Here is a 9,563-nt window from a genome sequence, read left to right on the forward strand (position 1 = left end):
CAGCCCTTTTCTGATTCAACAGGGCCTCATTTTGACAGTTAAGAAGATTTTGTCAAGGGCAGTACTGAAGTACGATGAAGTCCATCAATACCTTTGTACCTGCAGTCAGCGACATGTCCCTAAAGAAAATGAAGCCTGGAAACACCCTGACCCCAAGTTTGGTTTGGTATTTGCAGAACAGGGAATCCTGGCCTATTGAAGTGCCATTACTATCACAAATACACAAACCAAAAACTGAAGGGACAGGAATTACAGATGCTCTTCAGAAGATGATGAGCCATGAATCCATTTGCGTGTCTCTGTTGAACTCAACCTGAGAAAGCAGCTGGAGGCAGACGATTTGAATAACGGAAAATTAATCAAAATGGTTCCAAGCCACAGAAATATCAATTTGCTATCTCCTGAACAATAACTTAGCAGAGCAGGACACCAGCTACTCTTCCCCAAGTGCTAGTGCAGTGGTGTGCTGCTCATTTATTCATTTCCTGGCACTGAGGCCTCAGCCCCCAAGGTAGGTCTCTGCCTCCTGAAGCACCTCTTGCTTCTCACCAGCACTGGGCCATAATATTGCTTTCTCCCAGCTGTGTCACACTGAAGCAACTGCATTAAGTCTAGAGTTGTCTTCTGTGAGACAGAGACAATAAAAAGCCACCGGAGTTACACAAGCTTAACAACGTGTGGAATTGGTTACAGGAAGGCAAAGGACCCCAGTCGTTTGCCCTTACAAATGGGAAAACAACTAGGCTTGACTGAGTTTCTCAGGTTAGCATGTAAGCACTTGATTCAGCGAAGAGGATACACAGCCTGATAGTGTAATGGTTGAGCCCAGGCAGCACGACTGAGTATTGGGCTGCCTGTGATGAAACAATAAAAAGCAAGGAGAAAGCATGTCCTTTGTGCATTGAAAATTATATTTCACGTTTCATTATTTATAGCAAAACTTTCTCACATCCTGACAAATCTGCAGGGCATTTCTTAGTGCAATTTTTTGCATGAGTTGGCAGGGTTCTGCTGTATTAACATTGATACAATTACCCTTACATGGACATCTCCCCAACAAACTTGGTCCAAGGATGAAAGACACGGCAGCTTTCAAATGCTGTACCTTGTAAAATTAAACTTATTAGAAAATGTAATCACCCTCTATCTAGTCTATGTCTACTGGATATATTTACACTCCCAAGAGGGGTTAAAACAACATTTTTAGCAGCTGCCTCAAAATGCAAATCAAATCTTTGTGAGATGCTACATTGATTTGCATATTATTAAGCACAATCCTTCCCCTCCACTGCAGTTTTGCTTCATAGTTTTGTTCCTGCGTGAAGGTTGCCACTAGCTGCACGTGTGACACTTTCCCCTGTGGCTGCCTATCGCTAGCAGAAACTACGACGGCGCCATGCTAATGAGTCCCAGGGAGACAGTAATGTAGCTAGAGTTGCCATTTTAGCTTTGGCAGAAAGGGAAAGCATTAAAATGCTTCTGGCAAACTTTTGGATCTGCTAAAATTTAGTCAGTTGGAGAGTGTTTACACAGCGTTAACATTGAACTGGGCAATTTCTGGCCCCAACATGTTATATTTTTACTTAATCAGTTTTGCAGCATACAGTGTCTGACAAAGGAACACAGCAGGCCAGGCTTTATGCATTTGCTAAGTAGGGCACTGGGCACTTTGTCTACCTCCTCCTCACTCCCACCCTTTTGCAAAGACATCCTACAGTATTCACCTGTAAGGTTCAGATGGCTCTAAATAACGCCTGGTATAACCCTTGGACATCAGATTGCAGCTTGGAGGTGGGCTGTCAGAGCATTCACCCTTAGGAGGAGAGGCTCTGGACAAGGACATGTGACAGCAAAGGGTTTCAGCTACCAGCCAGGAACATTTTTTCCTCCTGCTAGGAACCTAAGAACACTGAAGGGAGAACATGAAGGGCTGACAGGCTGTACACAGACTGCTAACGATTCACCAACGTGTGAATGAAATGAAGGCTCACGCCAGACCAGAGGGCATGCAGCTGCTGCTCAGCAAGCTTTGCAGAGAGCAAGCCCACATAACGTGGCATTGCTGCAGCTGAGTTACAAGGTCACACTTCTGGAACGAGTAAAAGCTTCATGTTAAGTGAGAACAAGAGGAGCAATCAAAAGCCAGATTCTAGTTTCATTTGGGGGGAAATCCAAAATTTCCTGTCTGCCCTGGCAGACAGGCCATCGTGCTATTCCAGTCTATGGAGCATTTCTATTACCATAGTTTTCCTGCCGTAATAGCAGCAGAGGTCCCAGCTGTGATGTAGGTCCCAATTTGCTAGCATAAAAGGTCACACAGAAATTGAAGACTAGGTCTCGCAAGAACAACTCTGGCCCCAGACACTGGGCTACCCACCCAACAGGTCCCCTCTCACACCCTGATACACTTCCACAGGAGAGGTAGACCTGTGCCTTAGCTGATATGTCTGTTAATAGTATTTACCTACCTTACAAAGCTGTCGTAAAGCTTAATTAACATTTGTACTGCAAAATGCTTCAGGACTGTCAGATGCCAGTCACCACACAAAGCAGAGTGTTCCTGTCGCAGACAGCAGGGCTTAGCTTTGGCAAGCTGCACGGCTGCAGACTGAACAGTGACTAGTACAATTTTGTTGCAGGTAGGAACAATGAGATAAGTAGTTTATATGCACATATTACAGGACTATAAACTCAATTTTTCTTTGCTGCTTGCAGGCTGGTGCCCTGTCCTTTGTACATCTGCAAGTACTTTTATGATTTGGCTTCCTAAATAATGACTATCAATCCCTGCACTACCTGGCATAAAGCCCTGAGCCTGTTGAATGGTGTGTAGCTGGAGCCTTCTGCTGCCTGTAACTCCCAAGACTGTAATGGCAACAGAAGTCCAAAGCTGCTTAATGGAGACTGGACAGTCACAAAATTGACTCAGAATGGAAAATTATATGGTTCACCCACTCCAATACTGCAAAGGATGGCATCAACTGTTGAAGAGTATCTCTAGATGTCATTTAAGTGGCCGGTATAAGCCTCCAAGGAAATAATCTCTCAGAAAACAGAAATGGAGACTTCACATAGATTTCTCTATTTTCCCATGAAACTAGCAAAGGGAAGCACTTTCGGCAGGAGTCCCTTCTACACCATCACATTTTACCTGAGAAAAGTAAGTAGGCCCAAACCTGGAATCTGTACAGTGTCTGACACATTTAAAGTTCAAACAAAAAGCCAGCTTAAAAACACAGAGACGGATTCCGGTGAATCATCCATCTGTACACAGCACTGATGTGTAAAGTTGAACTTTTTTTCATGTTGGAGCTTTTTATCATCTTTTTTTTCCTATCAGTCTTTTGAGGGGAAGAATGACGAGCTGAGAGAGAGAAATGTGATTCATTTTTACTAGAGTGAAGCAATAAAGCTCTTGTAATATGTGGTCACCCCTGTGCGCCATTTCAGTAACAGCAATAACATCTAACCTGCTGCTCCTGCTGCCATGCTCTTACTCTTCACATGCTAAGCTCCTTATTTTTAATCACAGGCTCCTTTTGCATTTATAAGGCAACGGGAATTGTATTTTTCTCTTCCTTTTCTTTTTTTTTTTTTTTTGATCATTTGCTATCATAAAGTGACAAGCATTCAGTGAGTCACTGATAGATCATCCTCTCTTCCATATGCAATTGGAAGCTGCCGCTGGGAAATGCACCCCTGCAGGAACGGCAGTCTGTCAATTGTGCTTTGGAAAGCCTATTTCACGATTCTCTTTTTCCTATCAACTTCTCATTTGCAGTACATAAAAAGGAAGCAATATAACAATGCAATCACTAGATAAGTCAGCGATAATGTTTCAGTGTTGCAGGTTACATACAGCAGTGATAAATAACTGCAGTGTGCGACTGCACCAGGCTCCATCCTGCCTTACGTACAAACAAGTCCATGTCCTGATCCAGCCACCAAACAAAAGTCAAATAAATCAAGGGCTCGGATCCTGGGCTCACTGCAGGGCAGCCCTTTTTGGCAGGGGTCCCTGGGGGAATGGCACGTCTCTCCCCACCACAGCCAAGCTCCTATAGACCACTTTCACAATGAGGTTTAGCCATGTCTCATCCCAAAAGAGCTGACAGGCACAAGGTGTAGGCTCAGAGAGTCTTTTAATCGCTGCATCTGCTCCACCTACACACATTACAAATGGAAACTGGCCGTAGCAAACCCGAATCACTCTAGATTGCCACCAGCAACTAGCTATACAGCTTTGTTATCCTTGCTAGAAATCACATACACCAAGTTCAATCTCAGCAGCATTGCTGAAACTAGGAGAAAGCTGGAATGCTGAGAAGCCACTGATGGAAACCGGTTTTACCCTTTCTCTTTTCCTTCCTCCCCAGCACGTCAGGCAAAGACATCACTTCTGTTTCCAGAGCTGTTTATCGAAGTGTCTGAAGTATTTCTGAGGTTAACACTGACGTTCCAAGGTGATATATTCATCCTCTGTAAAATCCCTTTCTCAGCATTGCTCAAGCTCATACAGTCGGGCACTACACAATTTGTCAGCAGCATTGTGCAAAAGTATTAATCCTCGAGGTGATTCGCTTTGAGCAAGTGCCTGAAAGAAAGGCAGTGATTATGGGAAGGAAAGCTGAGTTTCATGTTTAGAAAGCAGCTGTCTTTCAAGCCACGGGGCATCAACCAACCATTCTCTATTTGTGGTTTCTAGGCCACTGTACTCTGTTTCAATTCCTCATATGACTTTTCATATTTCTCTTATCTATTTTGTTTTTAAGCTCTCTAGAGACAAATATTTATAGCATGAAAAAAATCTCAGTATTGTGAAAATTTTCAATTACATCTTGTTTTATGAGCATTAAATGACAACGATAATATGATCTGATTTCTGGTAATAAATGTTAACTTTTGAAAGTTAATTACCATGGCTTTTTATCAGTGTCTACTTTGTTTTTGTTGAATCACTACATTGCTTTACAAGCCTCAGAACTCAGTAGTTCACATTCGCCTTTGGCAAAACCAGTGGATCCTCAAAGTAAACAGAGTCCATCTACCCTTCTTAAATTTCTTTTCCCACTATTCTCTCACAGCCTGTATCTTATTGGGAAAAATATCTTCGCTGCCTCAGCTATGGTATACAGACTTTATCATAGTACACATGCTATAGACTTATCTCAGACTCCCTCTTGTGTTAATGTATGCTACAGTAACTCAGACTTCTTGGCAGGTTCTCACCTAGCAGAGGGTCCATATTCGAGCTTTCTCCCTTGCTGAGCGCAGGACTTTGTACTCTTGGAAACCTGGGGAGAAGTTAAAAAAAATTATTGCTCACCAAGTGCATTTCTTTTAACCTTGAACTCTGAATTTCTTCTATTGCTACCCAAAGATTTGTCTTGCGAGGTGGAGAGAGATTCAATCATTTCTATGCAAACATGAACACACGTATCCATAACCAAAAAGGTCACGAAACTCCTCTAATGCCTCCTACCACAAATCCTCTCCTTTTTTTTTTTTTTGCACTGTGTTGAGTTTCATTAGTCGGGAGATGTTCAGTAGCAGTCGTGGGAGACCACGAGGGGTTAGACTCACACTTATAGGGATTCTTCAAGAATACACAGAAAAGAAAGTATCTTTCTTATTCCTGTTAGTTTACATTATATTGCAATTTCTTCTTTTTTTTTCAATCTTAGCTAATAAATTTCTTACATAACTGATATTTATGCATTTTTCAACCAGCTCTAGTTCTGTGTATCCTGCTAGCAATTCTGCACAATCCTGAAGAGATTTTCTCCCCACTGCCACCACCACCTGTCCCCTCCAATTAGTGTCAATTGCAGTGAAAAATCTTTGTGATATTGAAACTATATTAAGACATATGTACATCTGTTTAGAAAGGCGGATTTTCTTTCAGCAGGAAAAGCTGCCATTTCAAAATCTGTTTTTATTTTGAAATGGAACATAAAGTAAAAATTCTTTTTTACCTGCAGAATGAGAATTCTGATTAAATAATTTGTTACCAACTGGAAGGATTTCAAAAGTGTTAAAACTTTATAAAACAACACTACTATTATTAAAGGTTCAAAGTATATATTACATTATTAATATAAATTGGGACAAAATGTATGAAACCAAGAAAATTAAAAGTTGGTTTGTATTTATTTGGTTTTTTCCTTATCAGAATTCTTGGTCAAGTAACATCGTCATCTAATTAATATTTAATCTCCATCCCCACCCCTCAAGCTATATTTTTTAGAGAAAAACTGTTCCACTAAAACTTTTCCAACTAGCTCTAGTTTGGGTTTCCTCTTATCGGGCCCTCATGTTCTCCACTCTCCCCAGTACAACCTATTACATAGACAAGCTATATTTACTATCTTTCAGAAAAATTACTAGAACTAAAGTGTAAAATACAAAAATGAAGAAATTAATTAGATGCTAGTTATTGGCCAGTGTGAGTTAGACCCTGGCTCTTCGTGAGCTAATAATTACTTGACTATATCCAGCTGAACCATAGTCAATTGCTTATGAGTCTGCTTGATGAGATTTTTCTCATCAGTGGGTGGTTTCTTCAATACTAAAAGGTTCACTAACCATTGGGATAAGAATACTTGTTTTTCATTTTATCCCCTCTGAAACGTTCCTTTTTTCAAACCAGTAATGAAGCTGCTACACATATCTGAAAGCAGAAACAATGGAATTACTGACTTTGACAGAACTAGAATAGAAAAAGAGGCAGTTAAGATTGTACTTAAATAGGGTATGAAACATCTGTTTGATAGATGTGTTGAAATAGTCACTACAGAGTCTAAGCAGCTCCATTCACCTACGGTCCTCTACAACATCTATAGGTGCTCCAAGCACTTGAATACATATACAACATATAGTAATACCTATAGCATCTCTTAATAACCTATCAATTGTTATGTAACTTATATGAAATGTTAATTAAAAACATGATGTAATGATCTTCAAGTAAATTTTTGACTGCTGCCATATTAGGTTCGATTCCACTGATCAGGAATGAATTTGTTTCCTCAAGGTCTGAACTGTCAAGTTACTTGATGGTGGCCTAAGGAATAGCCACCACAGTATTTTTGATTATAAGAAATGTTTTGTATTTCACTCTTCTAAAGAGGAAGATCAACTAGGAATTCCGCACATCACACTGTGCATCATCCATCTTCCTAATCACAAATAACTTGCATAAGAAACAGAGTGGCCATTAATATTTCATCCACTGCATATTGCTTTCTGGATTTTCTACAGATTTTTTAGCACCCAAAAATTCAGGTGAATGCATTCCTGTCTGTTGAGGTTTATCCCTTCACTAAGAAATTAAAGTAATATAATCAGAGAATGTGAGAAAGCTTCTTTAAAAATGGTTAATTGAAAAGCTAGTTACCACCACAATGAATTGCCTAATTAAAATATTATCACACATGGAACTAAAGAAATCAGTTCATGCCAGCCTACAAAAATACTTTCATCTTTGATAGCTATTCCTGCTGAGAAGAAGGAAGAGGCTGCCCCTATTATCAATGTGACATGAGAAGTATAAATCTCTTTTCAAAAGCAGGAAGCCTGGGGAAGTCTTGTTCTCATACAAAAATTCCTACCCATAGCTCCCCAGTTAATATTTAGACTGTGACCATATTCTGTCAGTTTCCTTCATCTGCATAAACAACTAATTTAAGGTATTCTTTTCAGTAATGCGTTTCTTAAGGGCCCTGCAATGAACCAGTTACTCGGTAATGGGAAATCTAATAAACAGGCTACTTCAGAAATATTTGCAAACCATGCAAATTAATGTAATGTGAAATCTCTTGGTTTGCTTAGTGGTACCAGGGGACACTCACATCCTACCGATGTTTTTGAGGTCTTTTTTTTTTTTTTTTCTTCTAAGAATCAGAACGGTCACAGGAGTAATTCTAGTAACTCTCTCAGAAAGGGAACTGAAACACTTTTTTCTGTCTTTAAAATTTTCATGCTTGCTCAGATTTTAAAACCTCATGTTTCAGAAAGAAGTGTTTTAAATGCTTGCCACTCAATTTAAGCTTCCTACTAAAGCTGAAAAAACTTCTGTTTAGGAAAATGGGAGGACATAAATACTACTTTATGGTTAATTTGTTCCTTTTATTTAAAACAGATGTTATTCATACACAGAGCAAGAAGTGGTCCAGAGGTGGTTAACTAGAAGATGTATCTATTCATAAGTGCATATCAAAGCAGAAAATTACTAAAATATTCTGCCAGATACTATATGTGTCATACAATTAGCTGTTTTCAGCCCCCTGTTCTTCTGTACCAAACCTGAGCAAGGGTTACAGCTGTTGCCATGACTGATGTACTCAGCAAACTTCTTTTCCACCACCAAAACCACTTTGAAGTCTTGACGAGTGTTTCAAAGAACACTGGAAAAATAAAAGTATTATCTGTATTACCCACAAGGAAATTTGTAAAAAAGGAGAAAAAACCCATAAACCACAAAAAAAAAAAAAAAGAGAAGTGCAGAGCATTCAGATGCAGCCAGTTGTTTAAGTCTCACCATCAAAGGAATCTCAAGCAAAGAAACCATGTCAGTAAGTCAGCTTGCAATTAAACACGTTAAATGCTACAGCAGTCATGGTTTGATTTGCTCTAGTCTGGGTTAATTTTTTGTATGCATCTGCCCTGTGATTTTCGCTGTTGGCGTTTAATGCTTATTCTTACAGACACTCTGCCTGGGGAAGAATAGATCCATGACAGCTTTATATCTTTTTTTCTGGATTTTTATAGTCAGAATTAGCAGGTTAGTTAAGCTGCCTAAATTGTACCACTGAAATCATTGCTTTCAGCAGCTGTGCTTCTCAGCCACAGAGCTCCTGGTCAGGGGTTGAACTTGGCCTGGGGCAGCTCCAAGTGATTCCAGCGAACAGCCAGGGTCTCTCCCTCCCGCTGATGGCTCCTCAAGCAACATTTACTTTGCTTTGGTTATTAATTGGGTTTTTCTAAGCTTGGACACATCATCAAACTAAACTGCTTGTAAATTACGAAGCATCCCTCTTCTGAACTCTTCCACTGATTTTTTCAAGGTGGTAGAAAATCCAAGAAGAGAAGAATTAGGTACAAGCAGTGCAGAAAGGGGGACACAAACAGACCTCGCAACTACAATTAAACAGCAAAGCATGTATTTTGCAAAGAATAAATAGAAAACAATGGAAATACAAAGCAGAAGATAATACCTTGCTTAAAGGAGAATAATTCTGCAGCGGAATAATCCTTAGAACTTCATCTCATTATAGACCTTATGAAAAAAGATCAGAGTGAAAAGGAAAAAAAGCCTTTATGCCGCAACACAGCAGAGACTTGCATCTGCAGAGGAGCTTGTAAATGAATAACAGGAACCATCAGCTGGTCTTGGCCTTCCAGTGCAAACAGGTGCGTTGCTACTTGAAAAGCTTCACTGCACTGTACCTCAAACACAGATCACATTTTTCACATTAAAGATCACCAGCCCTTCAGCACCCAGAGATTCCAATTATCACCTAGCGTTCTAGCACACAGCAATATGACAGAAGGAAATGACTGAC

General features: G+C 40.0%; 1 long non-coding RNA gene across 1 annotated transcript; it reads right to left on the bottom strand.

The window, feature by feature from the left end:
• Positions 1–4,141: 4,141 nt before the first annotated feature.
• On the bottom strand, positions 4,142–9,306 carry LOC135315118 (uncharacterized). The gene is made up of 4 exons (XR_010374563.1): positions 9,216–9,306; positions 8,305–8,405; positions 5,230–5,294; positions 4,142–4,594 (listed from the first exon to the last, which is right to left on the bottom strand). It is a non-coding gene; the product is annotated as an uncharacterized LOC135315118 (long non-coding RNA).
• Between the last annotated feature and the right edge of the window lie 257 nt (positions 9,307–9,563).

This window comes from Phalacrocorax carbo, chromosome 10, assembly GCF_963921805.1.
Source record: "Phalacrocorax carbo chromosome 10, bPhaCar2.1, whole genome shotgun sequence".
In the NCBI taxonomy this organism is placed as follows: domain Eukaryota; kingdom Metazoa; phylum Chordata; class Aves; order Suliformes; family Phalacrocoracidae; genus Phalacrocorax; species Phalacrocorax carbo.